Source organism: Balaenoptera borealis, assembly GCF_965194805.1.
Source record: "Balaenoptera borealis genome assembly, chromosome: 7".
Lineage (NCBI taxonomy): Eukaryota > Metazoa > Chordata > Mammalia > Artiodactyla > Balaenopteridae > Balaenoptera > Balaenoptera borealis.
Genome location: NC_138864.1, coordinates 126,518,580 through 126,537,968, shown reverse-complemented (window position 1 = coordinate 126,537,968; position 19,389 = coordinate 126,518,580). Strand labels below are relative to the sequence as shown.

General features: G+C 44.1%; 1 protein-coding gene across 3 annotated transcripts in view; it reads right to left on the bottom strand.

The window, feature by feature from the left end:
- The window catches only part of DPP6 (dipeptidyl peptidase like 6), a 1,033,290-nt gene that overhangs the window by 865,264 nt on the left and 148,637 nt on the right, over positions 1-19,389 (bottom strand). The gene's annotated exons all lie outside the window — the stretch shown is intronic.

Below are 19,389 nucleotides of genomic sequence, written 5' to 3'. Positions count from 1 at the left end.
CCCTGCTGCTGGCCTGTTGAGCAGGGGCCTTGCTTCAGTGGCTCCTAATAACAGCTGGGGTTCAAGGTGCTGGGAAATCTCCTTAAGGGAAACAGAGCTAAATTACATAACACGCTGTGCTTCTCAGGAAGGATAAGTGCATCAGGTCTGGAACGCTAAACCCTAAGCCACCAGTGTCCTCAGCAAGCACAGGCGGGCCGGGTTATGCATGTAGATGAATATTCCCCCTCGCCTTTGAGAACTGGATCTCCCGGAAGTCTCCTTCTGACCCAGAGATCACTGACTTTGGGATAAATGAGGTTTTCTTCATTTTGTCTAGTACCTCTTCTAAGAGTAGTTATATTTTACCAAAGTCCCACATCCCTTACAAAGTCAATTATGAAAAATCGGCTTAATTACTCTCCTTCACTGGAACAGGAGGGCAGGAAGATGCAGAGGCCGATGTGGGTGGATGGAGAGATGAAGGGTGAATGGCAATGGGACAGAGGGAAGAGGGGAGGACAGAGGCAGTGGGGACCGAGGTCCCTCTTGTCCTGTGGAGGGAGAGTGGGAGCCTCCAGGGGGATGACTGTTTTCTGTAAAAAATTCTGGAGGAAAACTGACTGCATCATAAACACCAGACCACACACACACACACACACACACACACGAATCAATTGTGAATACAGTTGAATATGGTTTCTGTCAGAACCCTGGATATATGTGTATTTTTTAGTCTAATCACCTCACAACACAAAAGATTTTCTCCACAAGAAGCTTTTGGCCACCACCAGGGAGATGCTTTTATGAGTCTTTGATTCCACTCTCATTCATCTGTCACATGCACTGTCACAAAGGCAAGGGTTCCTTCCCAAAGCCTCTCTCACAGCTCCCTCTTCTTTAAAGCCTGATCCAATCCCAAGGGTCTGAAAATTTATCAATCGCCCTGGTATGATTTTTCTCCATGGAGAATGAAACCCTCAGCAAGTTGGTATCATCAAAAAAATAAATTAATTAATTAACACCAGCTCAACAGGAAAGTGGGTAATCCTTTTGTACCAAAACAAGCATGTTTCCAAATGAACAGTGCCGCTGTAGGTTCTATTATCGCTCAGAGTAATACAAACATTATACCAAGGGTGCATTGGCTTAGTTTTGCACAGACTGATGGAACGAAGCTATTTCATCTTTGTCCACAGAGGACAAGACTGTAGAGCCAGGGCTTCACTCTTAGCGCCTGTGTCTTGTGCACTAAAGCAGGACCACAACGGTTAACGAGGGGAAACTACAGAAATACCCAAATATTCAAGCGCTGAGAGGTGTAGACACAGAGACACCGCAACACTGCCAAGATTCCAAACTGGTGCTAGTTGTAATGTGCGAGCTAATGGGAGCACTGTTGAGTATATGCCTCAGCTGATTTTAGAAAAGAAATATTATGAGATGCCCTGGATAAAGGCCACGGGTGCAGATTAAGAAAACCCTGGCCGACCGATGAAACACTGTATCATACAAGGAAACAAACAGAGCAGAAATTTTTATTAACACACTTGTCCGAATTAACCCAAAGGCTAACTCCTTCCCCAAAAAACAAACACAGAGAAAAGAAGAATGAGGCGGGCATCAGGGCAAAGCCAGCTTTCACACAGCATGCTCCTGCCAGACACCTCTCAGAAATGACACCTGTGAACAAGGAAGGAGCCACCAATGTTGGAGATGCAAGTCCACCTGGTCTACTGTTCTTGGAGCTCAGGTGACAACTAAGGTCCCCAAAGTCTACTGGGAGCAGGTGCAGACTCAGGTTTGGGGGCCCAGCCCCTGGAGCCTGGCAGGAAACACGGGCATCTGGTGAGCATAGGTCATGGACCCTCGCGTGCCCGGTGGGTATTTGTGCTGCTGGGTGACCTCAGACCATGTTACCTCTTACAAAATGTCCTATTTTCAGAAATGCCAATAATGGAGGAGTATAACAGACATTTTGCAGAAAAACTCGTAACATTTTAACACCTCCAGACCACATGCATTTTTGTTAGTAAATCTGGAAATTAGTACACATTCACAAATGGTAAATTCTCCTCAGTAGACTGAGTTGCGAGGGCTCAGGGAGAGGCCTGGTCCCTTCTGGGGTTTAAATGAGTATTTAGGAAGGAGCAAGGGGGCCCCGTCTCTCTGAAAGCGGCCTCTGAAGCAGGAGGCTTTCTCCAACTCAGACCCTGAAACCCATGAGTGAAGTCGGGCTGCCGCCCGGCTTTCACTCTGGTGCTTCCTTGCTCTTGCTACAAACTTAGTGTGTTCTTTTCTCCCCCACCTTCTTACCTTCTCTCTTACCCTCACATCCCTTTTGCTCTCATTCCCCATTTTACAATATGGCATATTCCTTACAACAACTACAGCTCTCGTGAGGATATTTTCTTAGCCTAGGAGCCTTCAATAAGTATGATTAAAAAATATATATCTAGTGCAAACCCTTTAAAAGAAACAAATGAAGGAGCAGTTCATTCACTCTGGGTAGGAGGACCTAAAGTCTCCAAAATAAAGAGCACCTTGGAACTGGGTCTTGAAGGATGAGTAGGAGTTTATTAAGTATAGAAATGAAGGAAGAGCATCCCATGAAGAAAGCACATGCACAAAGGCATGGAAATGAGAAATTTCATGTGAAATTCAAGAAATTGCTGGTGGTGTTCTGTTGCTTGAAGGTTGAGTACTTATGGGTTGAGAAGGTGGTGTTTCAAGATGACTCTTAGGCTTCTAGATTGTCCTTTTTGGGTCTATGAGGGCAGCATTAACCAAGACAGGAAGTACAGGAAGGCGAGAACGTTTCCAGGTGCAGATGATGTGTTTCCCTTCTGACATGTTGAGCATGAGGTGGCCATGGAGCTACCAGTTCTAAATGCTCGTTAGGAGTTTCTCAAGTAGAAATCAAGTTCACGTAAGGGGCTGGTACTGAACATACGGCGTGACGGCTGTGGTATATGAGACCAAAGGAGCAGATGAAGTCACAGTGACTACATGACATTAGATAATTAACAAGACTGAGGCCAGGAAGGCCAGGAAGCCAGTGTTTAAAGTTCAGGAACACACAGAAGCAAAAAAGGAGAGAACTGAAATAGTTTGCAGAAAAGGCGAGAGCTCGTATTATCACAGGAACAAAGGCAGAACCAAACTTCAAAGAGGAACAAGGTCACTGGTATCAAATTCTGTAGAAATATACCAAACAGGGTAAGGATTTAAAGTAAACCACTGGATTACAAAAATAAAATAAAATAAAATAAAAACTAAAAACCTATTGCACAGAGCTCCCCTTCAAAACTATCGTGTGGAAGAGGTGTTTATCCTCAGGACACCCACTGCCCCTTTCAGATTTTTCCTTTCAAAATCAGTCATCCACTGTGGATCTTTTAAATAAAGGTTGTGAAAACCCATCTGAGCTGCCTTTAAACTGCCTCCAGAATGCCAGGACATCAGCTTTCCCGGAGACAGAGCGCTGCACGTATTCTCTCCTCCCCAGCTACACACATCTCTCCTGTACAACTGGCGCTTCTACAGGAAACTAATCAGCCGCCTCGAGGTCTGACGCGGGGTGGTGGCCCTGTCCCCTGGGCAGGTAGTGGACAGACGCCAACAACAGAGAGCTTCATTCCTTTGGAAAAGGAACACTCCTTAATCCTCGAGCCGTGCTGGAGGTGCCACAGCCTCGAGGAGCTACAGGTAAAACCAGCCCTGGTTGGCAACTGGCGAGGAAAAGGGAAAATCATCACCTTCCGACCTCTCCTGAGAGGATAAGCAGATGAGATGAGGTTGAAACACAGCTTTCGGATCCCTGATGCAGATTCAGCCGGGTAAGCTGAGTTGGTACCTGAGGACAAGGGGCTTGGATAGACGCCAGGGATCCTCGTTCTTGGCAGCCGTGGGACATCTGCTTCTTTCACCTTCCTGGAGAATCTTTTTATTCTGAGACTCCTTAAAAATAGCTCTGAGCAATTTTCAAAGACTCATCATCATTAAAGGGGTGTTAGAAATCATCACATCTATGCAAACTCAAAGCACAGCAGGATTTTCCAGCCACCTGCCCACCTGGGAGCGGGGGACAGCAGAAAATTCCCAACACACTGAACTTCCAGGACAGTTTAGAACCCTTTGGAAAGCATCCATGAAAGGCTGGACTTTCTCCTGAAGGGATACCAGTGGAAAACGTCTGCAGGAAATGATGCACCCTCAGATCACCTAATGACCTGGTAGGTAGGTAGATATCCACGTGGGACCCCTACCTGGCAGCTCGGAGTCTGCAGAGAGGACATACTCCTTCCCTAGAGATGAAAACTCAATCTGCTCAGAGTGAGCTGGGCTGCTGTGTTTTGCTTAAAGTACCAACAAATGATTCATAGGTTCAGTGAGGAAAATATTGCATTTTTTTCCCCGTGACAAGATAAAGTTCAATATTTGCTCACCCTGTTCAATTTCCACTTTCCCTTACATCAACCATCACCGATCTTTTACAATAATGTAAAGAGCAAATGCCCGTGGCGTTTGCCCACAAGAATCTTTCCTGACCCAGATGATGTATGACTACAAAGAAAGTGGCCGATTTGTTTTGACAAACTAAAATGATTCCAGTGATAAGATTATGTCTACACCAGAAGCCAGCCCAGCTGCTAGAGCTCGATCACAAACTTCATTGGCCAGACTTGTCTCCAAATGGCTTTTGACTGTCTAAAAAAAACAACAACAAACATCTATCCTCAAGGGATCAACTGCTGTCCCCAATTTCTGAAGAGATTCAAAAGAAACTGTCAGAGAATTCCAAAGAAGAGAGACAAATTTGTTCACACATTGACCAAATTATGCCATATGCCATGGGAGCAGCATTCATGTTGATCATCATTTATAGTAAATTTGACAGAAAAAAGTCAGTTTCATTACTATGTCTCTGTGGACTTTATAGAGGAGTACACATGGACTTTAAAAACATACTGGAAAAAAATCACAAACGCTGATGTGTCTTTCCAGATTCTACCTTAACACACTAGGTGCTTTAAATTTTTATTCTATCCGAAAATGTGAGTAATGTTATTACTCAGCTGTAAAAAACAATGAAATAATGCCATTGGCAGCAACATGGATGGACCTAGAGATGATCATAAGTGGAGTAAGTCAGACAGAGAAAGACAAATACCATATGATATCACTTATATGTGGAATCTAAAATAAAAAAGAGATACAAATGAACTTAGTTACAAAACAGAAATAGATCCACAGACACAGAAAACAAACTTACTGTTACCAAAGGGGAAAGGTAGAGGAAAGACAAATTAGGAGTCTGGGATTAACACATACACACTCCTATATATAGAACAGATAAATAACAAGGACCTACTGTGTAGCACAGGGAACTATACTCAATATTTTGTAATAACCTATAATGGAAAAGAATCTGAAAAAAAAAAAAAATATATATATGAATCACTGTGCTGTACACCCAAAACTAACACAACATTGTAAATCAACTATACTTCATTTAAATAAAAGATGAAGGAAGATATGCATTTTCATACACTGTTGGGGGGACTATAAATTGGTGCCACCACGTGGGAATATGCTTGTCATTTTCAATTTCCGTTTAAAATACAGGTAACTTATATCCCAGCCATTGCATTTCTCAGTATCTCTGCAGGAGGAACACAAACATGAAGGTAGAAGAGGAATATAGCAAGATGATGATTGTAGCCTCATTGCTCAAAGCAAAAATGTGAAAGCCACCTGCATGCCTGTCAATAGGGGAATAGCTTCTTTAATTGAAGCATACAGTTGCTGTACAATATTATATGTTACAGGTACAGTGTAGTGATTCACAACTTTGAAAGGTTCACTCCATTTATAGTTATTATAAAGCATTGGTATTATATTCCCTGTGATGTACGATATATCCTTGTAGCTTGTTATATACATAGTGGTTTGCACCTCTTAATAGGGGAACAGTTTTAGAGGCTACAGGATCTCCACACCATAGATCACTCTGCAGGGGTTTGCGTGAATGAGGTGCATACGTTCAAATCTAAGTCAACAAATGGGTGTTACCAAGTCCTGTTGTTGGGTGATGCGTAAGGAGAGAAAAAGAACCTCAGCATAATGTTATTTATGTTAAAAAATCTACAAAATTATATATCTAACCTCAGCATAATGTTATTTATGTTAAAAAAATCTACAAAATTATATATCTAAGTACCCTAATGTGTATATACCCATATATGAACATGTATGTATATGTGTATGTGTGTTTATGTATATATAGGTATAGGTATACATTTTATACTTTTTATATAAATATTTATTTAAATATATTGCTATTACTTAATATTAATATGTATTTCAATATTCTATTAATATTATAGATAGTATATAAAGATTAGACATTTACCTATCAAAGTAATGACAGCAATTCCTTCTAGGAATTCCCGGGAGAAAGGCTGTGGAGATGATGAAAGAGGACGTGAGCCTTGTGTTCAATTTGTTAATATATTATCAGGATAATGCATTAGTATATTTCCTGCATACTTAAACTAAAATTACAGTACCTATGACGAGCTCACAATAAGATTATACAAACAACTGCCTTTGTTTCACACATCTGATGCCCACTCCTAGGAAAAGATACTGAGAGAAACCAAAGCAGAATAAATAAGAGTCCAAAGATAAAAGAGGAATTCTATTTTAAAATTTGAAATATAATTTGTCATTTTCAATTTAAAGTATATGTAACTTACATGTGTCTACTGTCCACGAATCCACCCCTACACACACACACACACACACACACACACACACACACACACACACACACACACAGTCCAGCAAGGGGTCTTAGGGACACAAGCCACCTTAAAGGGGGTCCAGTCTATTCCTGTGAGATTTGGGTCCCTCAACAAGCTTCTCACCAAGCACTCCTGTAACTCATCCAACACCAAGCATGCCAGGAAGTTTACTGAGCACACACAGTACTGTGAAGCCATAAACGTATCCTAACAAGAAAGATAAGGGAATGGTAAAGAAAAAAGCAAGAAGAAGAAAGTAAAGGAATAAACATCCCACTGCACAGTAATCATACCAAGAAGTATGATTTGTACTGGGAGTTGGCATAAATCTCATTGCAATCAGCTCTCCTGACTCCAAAACGGAGTCGAAAATGAACTCTATTTAATTCTTTCAGAGTGGGAATTAATTAGGTGAAAAAGTTAACAATTTGGCTTTCCACTTGAAGTGTCTGTAGGAGACGTGTTTTTTTACCATCTCAACAAATTCTACCCTTTTCTTCAGGAGGCTGCAGTAAAAAAAAAAAAAAAAAAAAAAAGGCAACAAGTTGAGTCCCCCTGAAAATATGCTAACAACCGAGGGGATCCTGCACCCCACACCAGCTGAGAGAGTGGGGTCCCCCCCCCACTCATGGGCCCCAGGACACCTGGGTTCATGGAGGCCCGTTAACAGCACGCACGCTCTGTGCCAGGAACAAAGCTCTGCGGATCTGAGGTCAGAAGCCTGCTATTTATACTACAGGGAAAAAAAAGTCATGGCTTCTTGTTATTGGCATTCTCTTACCCTTAGAGCCCAGCAGCATCGAAACAGCCCCCAGCAGAGTGGAGAGGAGGGCAAGTTCTTGGCTTGCCTTTGAAGCATGCCCTCATTAATTTTTGCCACCAAATGCCTTTCATTAGAGGATCTCTGAAGTCATCAGTAGGTGAGCACGTGTATTCCCCGGACAGCTGTCTCTGCCAGGCAGGTAAATATTATCCCAAGCAGAGGGAGTGGGTGTGTGCCTACACAGCAGATTGCCTTCCAAGTGCTTGGGAAGCAGTTTTTTGTTTGTTTTTGTTTTTAATTTGTCCATGTTCACAGGTGCCGAGCAGAGGCCCTGGAGAACAGAGGGCCTCCCTCTACACAGCCCAGGAAGGGAGCCAGATGTGAGGGGCGAGATGCCCCGGGCTTTCAGGGGGCAGCACCCAGAGAGCTGATTTCAGCTATAGTATCTGCTCAAGCTGTCCGGCACCCCCAGAGATGGGGCTGCATGAGGGGAGGACAGAGAACCTCACATATGTCCACGTGGGAGGGAGAACGGTGACTTGCCAAGGGTGCAAGCCCCCTCCAACCATCCTATGGTTTACAAAGAAGTCAGACTCACCCAGCCAGGAAGAGCTGAGGTTGAAGGACCCCTACAGAGAAGAGGCTGGTGCTACAGGGAATATATGGATGGATGAGGGAGCAAAGGAAAACATATGAAATCCAGAGTGGCAGCTCCCTCCCCAAATCCATCCTGCAGCTATAACTGAACTGTAGTTGCGTGCGCTCCCAGCTTCCCTTGCAGCTGGGTGCAGCCATGGACTGAGTTCTCACGGGTGAAACGTAAGCAGAGCTGACGCCGGGTCTTGATGGAGGCTCCTCCATATTCTCTCCCCTTTCCCATGAGCTGGAGCATTGATGTGCCCTGTGATCCAGCTTTGGCCACACCCAAGGTGGAGGTGGAGCAAGAAGTGGAAAGGAACCAGAGTTCCCAAGTGATTGCATGGATTGGAAATGCCCAAAGAAATAAATTTTTTATGCTTCGATAAAAAAATAAAATAAAGTAAAGTAAAATAAAATAAAATAAAGTAAAATAAAATGAAGTCAGACTCAAAAGAAACAGATGTACCCAGCGCTATGCCAAACACTGGGGTCCTGGCCAAAACCGCAGGTCTTGGGCAAGGTGAATCTCCCCTTCTTTTTCTGCTCACCCACCTCATCTCCATTTCCCAGCCTGCCTTGCAGCTGGGTCTGGTCACATGACTGAGTCCTGCGCAGCAGAAGGGGATGCATGCGGGGGCCATGACTGTCTCCACATGGAGTCCTCCCTGCTCTTTACCCGGCCAGGGGGTGGAATAAAGCAGTCCCTTAGAGAATATCAGAAGATGTACAGTGGAGATGGCCGAGTACACTTAGAGGTACCTGCTCCCATCCCACTAGCTTATTACACTGGCATCAAGTAGACGTTTACTGTGTCTGATTCTTTATTTATCATGCTGTCTATTTGCTACAGAAGTTCGCCTGCCCTAAGCTCTGTGAATCATAGAGCTATTCACCAAAGAGCATGTGAACTTGTTCAGGAAGTAGATGAACACACACTTCTTCACGTGAAAGAGGAATGAGAAACAGAAAGAGGTGGTTCTGAATTTTTTATGTCCAAACATCAGAAAACACAGAGAGTGGAAAGTAGGACGAATGACCCACTGGATTAAAGCTGAATTAGGGATTTTCACAACATGGGATAAACCACAGCATTTCCCCTACTCAGGCCTCATTCTCTTCCCCTGTAAACTGGGGGTGTGCACCCTGTGAACGAGGAAGTCCATCCAGCTCTGGTCTCCAAGATGTCTGTGTTCAGGTGGGAAGTGGGTTGATGTGAATTGTTTCAGAAGCTCTGAGAGGCAGGGTCTGGCTCTGGAGGGTCTTCAGAATGGCTGGAGATGCTCGACCATCCACACAACAGGCCCCGACTGTAGACCGATCCAGTGGATAGTCGGTGGGACTTGTAGTGACCTGGGAGGACCCATCAGTGCAACAGGCATGGTAAGTCCTTCAAATCCTCCTACACATTCTCTCTCAAATTCTACCCTTATTGTCTGATACCTCAGAACCCTTAGGACCATGCCATTGGCTGGATTATTTCACTGGGCCTCCGTCTGTTGCTTGAACTACTGTCCCTCTGAGTGAACCTCACTAGTGATGTTACGGAACTCAGGTCCGGCTGCTCATTGCTCGAAAGCCAATACTCGAGAGGCGAGGTGGTGGTTTTATTCAGGAGGCCAGCAACCTGGGGAGAGGGTGCACTGATGTCCAAAAGCAAACTTCCCCCTGTCCATCAGGGAGCAAGGGCTTTTAAAGGAGAGTTTCAGGGGTGTATAAGCAGAGACAGGGGGCTACATGCAAAATCAGCACAGGCAGATCTGACAGTCATCTTGCAATTGGTCATGCGGTGGTCTGATCAGTGACATCTTGATTTTTCGAAGTACAGTTAATCTTCAGTTCCAGGGTCAGTTTGTTCCCATTTCTTTGAAGCCAGTTCTTGGGACTGTGGCAGCTTATGTCATGGCTACAGTCTGGTCATCATGTAGTTAACTTCTTCTGCCTGGTGGGGCTTTCAGTATCTACAAAACAGCTCAAAAGATATGGCTCAGGATATTATCTATAGCCCTCAAGGAGGAACTAAAGGCCCTTGACTTTGTTTAATGACTCAACTATTATTATTTGGTCTTGTTTGACTCTTTCCTTTGCTTCTGCATTTTCTAATTTCTCTGATTAAATTTATTCTTTGGCTAAAGTTTACGACAGACAAAAGGCAGACAGAGGACATTGCGGGTGTGTGTGTGTGTGTGTGTGTGTGTGTGTGCGCGCGCGTGTGCAGGGCCAGGAAGGCTCCAAAGGGTCCTGTTCTGTTTTAGTGACGGGAAGTCATTTCCTTGGCAGGTCATCCATTCTTCCATTTAGGAACGATGTAAGGAAGAACGTACAAAGAGACTTATCCAAAGTCTGCCGTCTTATAACTTCTCTATTAGCCAGAATTTAGAACTAAGATCATATCTGGTTTTTGTTTGCTTTATTTTTTTTTTAATACTGAGAAAATCCTCAAAGCTTTCACACTGGCGGCAGTTTTTAAGGTGCTGGTTAGAACAGCCTCTAGGTAATGAACACAGCAGGCAGGCACAGGGCTGCAGGATGGGGCTGCTTCTAGAAGCAGCGACAGATAAGCACGCGTGCAAGGTCACTGACAAGGGTTGCAGTGGCTGGAAACCGCCGCGTGCTGAGGCTGGCCTTGGCTGAGGTGTGGAGGAAAGCTGGGTACCACGATTGGTTTGCCTTTCAGAAGTCTGCCCAGTGACAGGCTGAAAGGGTGCAATTCTCGCAAAAGACAGAGGGCCATGGCTCCCCCCATAGCAGCTGACATTTGGCCCATCCTTTGAAAACTGCTGAAGAAAATGCCCAGCCAAGCAGCCTGTATTCCTGAGTCAGACAGGCTGGCCCAGCTGGTCCCCGTGGGGAAGCCATTTGAGACTGTGGCCGCCCTTTCTCTGCCACGGCCTTGCTGCCACGTCAGATCCATCGTGGGGTCTTCTATGCCCTGTGAGCTGACAGCTGTTTTCATGCTCATCTGGCTCTCAACCCTGAGTGCTGTCTTCTCAGACTTTCTAGGACAAACACCTCCAGGTCTTTGCAGCCTTCCTCAAAGAGCACCGCTGCCCAGCCTCTCCATCCTTCCCTAAGTCCTTCTCTGGGGCAGCCCAGCAACCACCCCCGGCCCCGAACTGTGGTTCTGCACTAAGCAACCGGCAGCTGGAGTCTGAGCATTGGACAAGATCAGGGAGCCCCTGCCCAGGTGTATCTGCCAGCTTCACCAGCCACCTTCTTAGGATCACAATCCAAGGAGTCCCGGCAGGATGGAAAGAAGCGCGGAATCTGTCATTCACACAATCACCACTTCCTCCTTCTTTACATTATCCTCAGATTTAATAACTGTATCTGACAGAGCTTATTGGTTAAGAACGTAGGCTCTGAAATCATAACTCTTCTCTTCCATTTACTGTTTGTGTGACCTTTTCCAAGTCACTTAGCATCGCCTGTGCCTCATTTTTCTCAGCTCTAAAATAATAACAACAACATAATAAAAGGACCTACCCTAACAATTATTAGGAGATTATATAACCCAATGCATGTAAAGTACTAAATAGGCCACAGTAAGCATTCATATGTATCCATGGTGATGACGATGACGAAGAGGACTTTTTCCTCCAAGAAGGTTTTACTTCTCCATCAAAGCCATTTATGCAGTTGTTCAGTAGGACAGGATGAAGAACAGAGTCTGTAGAAACCCGCTGGGGCTTTCCGTCCAGGCTGATGTGAATCCACACCCCACTGTCTTATTTTCCAGCGCGTTTTTCTCCATCTTATTCATCATGACGCCATGGAGGAATGATGCCACACTCAGGTATCCTGCAGGCTGAAGAAGGCTTCCAGGCCAAATAAAGTTTAATTTTTTAAAGTTAATTGCCAACGCTGTAAAATTTTTAAATTTTATATAATAACCCATGTTTACAGCTTATCTTAAAAAAGTAGGAGCTCCAGGGCTTCCCTGGTGGCGCAGTGGTTAAGAGTCCACCTGCCAATGCAGGGGACACGGGTTCGAGTCCTGGTCTGGGAAGATCCCACATGCCGCAGAGCGGCTAGGCCCGTGAGCCACAACTACTGAGCCCGCGCGTCTGGAGCCTGTGCTCCGCAACAAGAGAGGCCGCGACAGTGAGAGGCCCGCGCACCGCGATGAAGTGTGGCCCCCACTTGCCACAACTAGAGAAAGCCCTCGCACAGAAACGAAGACCCAACACAGCCATAAATAAATTAATTAATTAATTTTTTTAAAAAAAGTACCTTAAAAAAAAGAACTAGGAGCTCTGGTCATTGGGGGCCCCCATTCCCACACTGTGACAATTGGCAAGAACGTCCCAGGTAAGGCTGGTGGTCTCCAGGTCAACTCGGCCCCAGCTGTGCACCATCACTCCTGCCTCCTTGGGCTCAATTTTCTCACCTGCCTGACCACAGTGGGCAGCGAGTTTTCAGCCTCTGTTTGAAGTCGTTTCCATGATGCATGAACCAGATCAACCTTCTTGAACAATTATGACTATCTGTACTACGAGGAGAATCTTACAGGCCTCAAATTTGAAAATTAGCAGAGGGACAGTAAGACACACACACTCAATTATTCGAAATTTAAACTTTATTAGCCTTTGCAATTTGATCTTCAAGGAAATGCTTTAGGATTGAACATATTTGGTCATAGTTTGCTATGCAATTTAGGCATCTCTTGACAAAAGAAACACACATCATTGTAGTAGTGATGGTTGTATTTTACAGACACACATCACTAATCTTGTGTGGTCACTTGGCTAGACTAAGGTGCCAGGTCGTTCAGTCCAACAGTAGTCTAGATGTTTCTGTGAAGGGATTTTGTAGACGAGATTAACACCTACGATCAGTTGACTTTAAGCAGATTATTCTCCATAATGTGGATGGTCCTCACCCAATCAGCTGAAGGCCTTAAGAGCAAAAACTCATGTTTCCAGGGGAAGAAGAAATTCTGCCTCAAGACTGGAACGTGGAAATCATTCCTGAGTTTCCAGCCCGCTGACTTGACATGCAGATTTCAGACCTGCCAGTCCCACAATTGTGTGACCCAACTCCTTAAAATAAATCTCTTTTCAGGAAAGAATTTCCTTTTCTGAAAATCGAATTGCAAGACAAACAAAAATTAAATTCCGAATGTCTTTATGTAGGTGTGCATGCGCACACACGCACGCACACACACACACACACACACACACACACACACGTATCCTTTCGGTGGAGTTTCTCTGGAGAACCCTGACTGATTGAACAGCATAAAAAAATCTCAAATCCCAGAGTTTGGTCCAGGTGACCAGGCAACCCCTCCTTTTCCAGCTCCATCATTTCACAGAGGAGGAAAATGGGACACTGAAAAGCCACACGGTTGCCCAAAAGATGCAGTAAGTGAGCAGACGAGTTTGGTGACAATCTCCTGAACCACAAGAACCCCTGAATGAGCTTCAGTGAAAACACACAGTATTTTGAGGGTAAATACAGAAGCTTAGACATTTTTTACTTAGGTAAAAAAAAAAAAATGCCAGGAGGTCCACATCACTATTCTTGTTCTATCTCTAACCAGCTGTGTGACCTTAGGAAATTACCCAAAATCCCTCGTCTTCAGTCTCCTTATCTGTAAAGGGGCAGTGATAACACAAACCCTTATTTAATTCTTGTGGTTTTGAGGCTAAAATAAAATATAGATTTAAGGGCACTCTGGACATTTAAAGGAAGAGAAAAAATGTTTTGAGAAGTGGGTGAGACTACCAGATAAAAAAAGATAATGATAGTATTCATATTTATTTTCAGTGCTCCTTCAAGGACTACCTTCTGAACTATCTCATTTCACTGCTGCAGGCTGGAGATAAATATGGGCTTTTGTCTCTCCCCATCTCGCCCGCTACATTATAAGATTATAGAAGAGAACATGAAAATTCTTCTAGGGAAAGATTCACAAAAATAATTTTCTCCTGTATTAAGACACACTTGACTATGCAAAGATTTAGAGCTTCCTATGGTAAGCCTTTCTAAACTGTATCTGACTGACTTCTGTACTTGACAAGACCTTGAAAGATGGTGTGGTCTACTAATTTTAAGCATTTGCCATAAATTGTTATAACTGAACGCTTGGTTTCCTCTCAAGTTCTCCTGGTGAAGGATGTGATTTATCTTGCCGTAGAGATTTAGCTGAGACTTATAAACTATTAATAAAATAAGTCTGGAGTATAGTAAAGAAATAAAGATGCCTGTCAAGATGTCCTTTCTTCACCAGGAGGAATAGAGATGCCCATCCTCAGATGTACACAAAACCTTGCTTCCCCACATCTCAGTCCTTCTGGGGGTGAGCACGTCTGTAATAAACTCAGAGCATAGTCTGTATCTGGCAAAACCAAACTGCCCTTCTTGACTGAATCCTCTCAAGGAAAAAAATTAATTAAACACTTTATTTGATCTCCATATACTTGAGAGGATTAAAACCTGGATTTGAATCTCAACAAGTGTCACCCAATGATACATCAACTGCCCATATTACGTGGAAACAGTTGCCCGAATTTAATCATCTGCAAAGCGGGGATGATAGTATCTATTTCACAGTATGGTTGCCAGTTACTCAGGAATAGTAGCTACAAAGAAACAACACAAATGGTAGAAAATTTAGTGTCACATTAATTGAGCACTTACTATGTTAAACATTAAAAACGCTATTCTGAATACAAAGGACAATAGGGAGTAGGTCTTGCATTTAGGAGATATAGATTCCAAAACAATCCACAAAGACAAGTGTCTCGAAAGTACAGAACTGTCCAACTGGGAAGTGAGGTAAATCTAGTAAGGTTTTCTTGATTGCGCTGTTTCTGAGGGGAAAACACACAAGTGAATGTTTCTTATGTTTGGTGATAGAAGTGGTAGGGGGATGTCACCCCAAAATAAGGTAAAACAAAATAAGTCTCTCACCAACCCGACTGTAAATGCCTCCGTGGTCAGGCTGGTCAATTACTTGCACATTGTTTAACTACAGCACATCCTGAGTGATGATCACCAGGGAAGGAAGGGATTTGGACAAAGCAAGGCAATTCCCTGCAGCCTGGGTCTCTCAGTCAAAATACGGAGGGGTGGGCGGCACATTAGGAAACCTTACGAGATGAGTCACATTCTGTGGACAAAACAACCTGGTAAAGAAAGCAGCTACTCCCCTGATATTCACCGCTGTTCCTCCTCATGTTCTCTATCTCCACCCCGCCCACCAGATTCCTCTCAAAGCTCTTCAATCCATTAGCATCTCACCTTCAAATAGGAATACGTTCAGATCCTTCTTGATGAAAAAGAAAAAAACAACAACTCCCTTTCTTTGCCTGGCTTTATGACTAGTACATTGGAGCTGCAATTAGTAGCTAGACTGATAGGTGGAGTGTTCTACAATCATGATCTCGGCTTTCTTTTCTTTTCTTTTCTTTTTTTTTGCCTCCTATTCACCCTGCAACCCAAGGTCCTCCATCCTTCCGTCCTCACTGGTCCCCGGACCAGCTCTGGACATACAATGGGCCGCTTCTTTGGTCTTTCTTTGACCTTTGGCATTTTGGATCTTTCCCTCCCGCTTGAAGGTTCCCATCTTCCCTTTTTCCCCCCACTGCTGCTTCCTGTTTATCTGCTCACCCCCTAACGTTGGCTGTGTCCTGGGTCCCATCGCACAGGGGGATGTTCCTTCCCATGCTCCATCAGAAGTCACATGTGTGCCTGCAGCCCAGGGTTGGAGAGCTTCAGCTTACTACAGGAGGAATTTTCTACCTTCCGCACAAGGATGTCTGTTTCCCCCCTAGAGTTACACAGAAGGAACTGACTTCTTCTTCCAGATGATTAGAGGGAAATAAGGTTTATAAGGTACCTACATAGTTTGGGGTGTTAAAGTCCAGGGCTTAACTTACAAAAAGCGAATTCTCTACCTTTTAGATGAGTGGGGGAAATCAACTGCTCGTTTTTTAGAAGAGACACAAACCAGTGTCATGACTCCCCTTGACAGATTCCACCTTTCCCCGCTTTCTATCTGCAAATGTCCCCACTAAGATGCAGGCTCTCACATGAGGGATGAAAAACTAGCCCAGGGGTCTCGGAAGCGTCTCTCTGAAGCACACCATGTGAGCCCTTGACTGAGTTCTGAGAGCAGCGTTCCCAAGCTGAGAAGGGTGATCTGAGCTGCAGGAAAATGAGGTTGGTCCCCTTGGGTCTGTTACAGCAGAAGGTTTGGGAAACGGGGCATGGAGTCTGAGCCTTGGGGCATTATTAGCACAGCCCCTGCCTCAGAGTAAAGGGTCCTGTGCTGTTATACAGTAGCTCCCCTTACCCGAGATGTCAGTTACCCATGTCAACCTTGGCCTGAAAATACTCCATGGAAAATTCCAGAAACGAACATTCATAACTGCTAAACATGTGCTGTTCCGAGTAACGTGATGAAATCTCTCCATCTTCCAAGACGTGAATCATCCCTTTGCCCAGCGTGTTCTACCCCTTAATTGCTTAGTAGCCGTCTGGATTACCAGATCAACCAGGGGGTATTGCAGGGCTTGGGTTCAAGTGACCCTCATTTTACTTAATAACGTCCCCAAAGCGCAAGAGGAGTGATGCTGGCGGCCCGACTGTGCCATGGAGAAGTGCTTCCTTTAAGTGAAAAGGTGAGAGTTCTTGAAGGAAATAAAAATTGTACGCTGAGGTTACTAAGATCTATAGTAAAAACAAAGACCTGCAGTAAAAACGAAGCTTCTGTCTGTGAAGTTGTGAAGAAGAAGAAATCTGCGCTAGTTTTGCAAAACTTACTGCAAAAGTTGCAGACACAGTGCTTAGTTAAAATGGAAAAGGCATTAAATTTATACAATATTTCGAGAGAGGAAAAAAAGACCACATATACTTATTATAGTACATTGTTATAACTGTTCTATTTTATTATTAGTTATTATTGTTAATTTCTTACTTGCCTAATTTGTAAATTAAACTTTATCATAGGTACTATTTGAGGTTTCAGGCATCCACCGGGGGTCTTGGAACGTATTCCCATCAGACAAGGCGGACCAATTGTATTGAATCTCTGAGGCTGCACTTAACAGCTGCATTTCCAAATTCCGCCCACCCCTCCCACCGCCGGGCACTCCTTGTGCAGGCAAGCTGGGCACAGACCATGCCAGTGCCTGGGGAAGGAGCATCAGAGTGGCATCCCTGAGCTTGGGATGAACATACACACACTACTACATATAAAATAGATGACCAACAAGGACCTACTGCAGAGCACCGGGAATTCTACTCAATATTCCACAATAACCTAAATGGGAAAAGAATCTGAAAAAGAATGAATATATATGTATAACTGAATCACTTTGCTGTACACCTGAAACTAACACAACATTGTAAATCAACTCTACTCCAATAAAATTTAAAAACAAAAACAAAAACAAAAACAAAACGGCATCAGTTCATCAATGAGTTTCAGCTAATGCATTTGGAACACAATCATATATTATTCTGTTTTACGTGTTTGCGTTTTGAATGTCTCTTTAAAAACATGACAGGGACCTCCCCGGCGGTCCACTGGTGAAGACTCCGCCTTCCAATGCAGGGGGTCGTGTGTTCGAACCCTCGGTCGGGGAGCTAAAATCCTACATGCCATGCGGTTCAGCCAAAAATTTTTCTTAGAAATGATGAAATTAATTGTGAGCTTTTTAAGAGTACAGACCACACGTGCTCTCTCTTTCATATTCTTTCCTGGTGTAATGACATGCCCTAAATGTGAATCAAAATTAACTTCTTCAGTTTTCTTTAATGGCACCTATTTATTTAACCCTGTTAAATATATCCTATTGGGCAGTCTTGATTATTGCTGGAGTGAGAAGCCCCTACTCCTTCTAGGTGACAATAGTTACCATTCTCGGTGGCAGTGGGCGGGGCAGGGAGGGTTCTGCATTAAGACCACAGTCAACGGGAGCTTCTTTTAATTCGTATTACACTTTATAAATTCTTTAATACGTTTGTATATTTTACCCTTTAAAAAAATCCAGTAAGGCAGACAAAGTAGAAAATCTCTCTAGGCCATATTTATCCACCTCAATATTAATCGTCATATTTCAAAGTGGTTTTTCAAAGCCATGAAGCGAGTTATCCATCAGGCCAAGCCTAGCCCCAGAAGTAATTCCTGACTTACACAGAACAACTGTTGTAGGTTTGCTGGTTGTCTTGTAACATGTCCAAAATTCATGGCAAAAATATTCATGCATCATCATGCCCAGTCCGCTCTGAGTGCCAAACTTTAGTCTACTTTCACACACGTGCGTGCACACACACACACACACTCATACACACACACTCTCACACGCACACACACACACACAAACACACACACACATGCACACTCTCACACGCACACTTTCACACACTCGCGCGCACACAGACTCACACCCACTCTCACATGCACACTCACACACACACTGACTCACACACGCACACTCACACACACAAACTTTCACACACTCACTCACACACACACACACACACACACACTCACACACACACACTCACTCACTGTCTCTCCCACCTTCTCTCGAACATGCACCAACATAGTAATGCTTCAGTTTCCAAATAAAACAAGAGGAGAGCACATGCGTGCCCTAAATCCTCTTCCTCTGTAATCCCCGGACCATAGCAGCGCTACTGCTGGCAACAGAAAACAGCAGAATCACAGTACTGGGATTGGTCTGTTCTTTTCTTAAATAGCAGCTTCTCTGAAAAAGCTCATGGTGAGTTTTATGGGTTAAATCGTGTCTCCCCAATTCAGATGTTGCAGTCTTAACACACAGTATCTCAGAATGTGACCTTATGTGGAGACAGGGTCCTTACAGAGGTGACCGAGTTGCCAATATAACTGGTGTCCTTATACAGAAGGAGGTTTGCACACAGGGGCAGGCATAGTGGGAGGAGCCATGTGAACATGAAGACGGCCGTCCACAAGCCAAGGAGAGACGCCTGGAACAGACCGTGCCCTCACAGCCCTGGAATCGATCTTGCCTTTGCCTTCATTCCAGATTTCTGGCCTCTGAAACTGCGAGGCATTCCGTATCTGTTGTTAAGCCACCTGGTTTGTGGTACTTTGTTAGGGTGGCCCCTAGGAGCAAATCAATACAGTACGTGATCTTGGATTGAAAGTCATAACCTACAAATGGCATGTTTCCACCTCTAAGTGTGTCAATGATTTTTCCAGGA